Here is a 1,842-nt window from a genome sequence, read left to right on the forward strand (position 1 = left end):
ACTGAGTGTCAAACTGTAGCCCTTTTTAGAATAGTAGCTACAGTTTGATACTGAATAGCTCTGTAGATGGCAAAGTTTTTGTTATCTTCAGGCATTCTTGCTAAATATTTTTCCAGTTGTACACTACAAAAAAATCCCCTGCCTATCCACCGTCCCACGTGTCCACTCTGTGAATCCATGACTTGATGGACTTTTGGCAGAATCTAGTATTCTTCCCTGGAATCTTGCAAAGTCTTCTACCGCTCAGTGATGGGAGAGGAGTCTGGTGCATGAGTGTCAGCAGACTGGATCGCAGCGCTCACGTCTATTTCTATCTCTCTGTGGTCTGGACGCTGCTCAGTCTGACCCACAGCCTTTTCTAATTTGGTGATGAGCAGTAAAGTGACCTGCCTGCCCCCACAGACAGGCGGGAGAGTGGGATTCCAGGGATTTCCTTACTGGGCAGTCTCTTGGGTATGAACGATACTGTACACACACACACACACAGTGGCTATGTCACGCCCTCCCACTCTCTCCTCCGGGGACCCACAGGGAGACGAAGATACTGACTCTGAAGTGCACCCAGACATTGTCCCCCGCGCCCTCTCTGCCCCTGGGTAAGCTGAGATGCCAGGAATAATTGATGGGGCATGGTATCTGTCCATGGTATCTGCACACTCTCTGCCACCTCCTGCTGAGGGAAGGCAACCTTCCTGCCACCTCCATTTGCACTAATTGGTTTGAACTCACTGCGGACAAACCTTTTTTTATGTATATCAATAAGTGATTATGTAAATGTGATCTATCTCTCTCGTGATTAGTGAATTAAATACAAGTTCCTCTTAACCCTCAATGAAAATGTTTGTCCCATGTATTATAATGATGGCATGATTGTGTTCTACAGTGTGATAGTGGACTCTGAAAATAGAACCATTATTTGATTATTTACCTGTGACTTTTCTGTTTTGTTTTGAATAACATGCCTAGGCTGTTTCCTTTTTATATGTCCATGTCTATGTAGATGCAGAGAGAGATTTTGTCTCCTTGTTTTGTAGACGTTATGTGAAGCTTTTTGGTTGCTTGGACAAATCCACTGTGCTTTACACACAGTGCACCCTCCCCTGAGCCACCTGTATTCCTTATTGTTTCATTTCTGAGTGCAGCAGCGGGACTGTCTGACTCTAATCCACAGTCACTGAGGAGGTTTAAACCACTCTGGTTTCATCTAATCTTCCAGCTCAGAACTAGCCGAGCTTGAAACCCGCTTTCTCCGCGATAGGAATGGACAAATAAAGGTTTCTCCCAGCACTCCCATGAAAGAGGTCTGTGTGCTCTGTGGATTAAGGTCCCGTGTTTTCTTTGTCTCTTTTTCTCAATTAGACTGAAAAGACTGAACAAAATAAAGATACTCCTGTTCAGGCAGTATCATGCTTAGCAAGTTCAATACTTAAAGATCCTGATGATCCTGATAGGTATTGTCAAAAGTTAAGTAGCAAGTGGTGGGAATTCAAAAGAGCAAAATTAGTTTTGTAACCTCACCGCTCCAACCCTTTTCTCCCCTGTGTTCTTTTTAAAATTAAAATATACATTTTAATTTAAAATACATCTGAAGGCATCCAAAGGTTTCTTTCATAGTAAATAATTAAACTGGCATTGGCTGTATTGCTTGGTCAATGTCACACTGTCCTGAGTACTTGAAATTATCAATAATATATGTTCTAAATATAAACTAATCTATCAATGTTAGTTGTTTGTTAGTTAGTTAGTTAGTTATACTCTCATTCCAGCGAACCGCCGCTGAATGTAATGGGATTTCTGTACAGGCATATTTATGGACAGCTCAGCTGTTGTAAACAGAGGTCC

The sequence above is a fragment of the Solea solea genome, chromosome 8 (genome assembly GCF_958295425.1).
Source record: "Solea solea chromosome 8, fSolSol10.1, whole genome shotgun sequence".
NCBI classification, from domain to species: Eukaryota; Metazoa; Chordata; class Actinopteri; order Pleuronectiformes; family Soleidae; genus Solea; species Solea solea.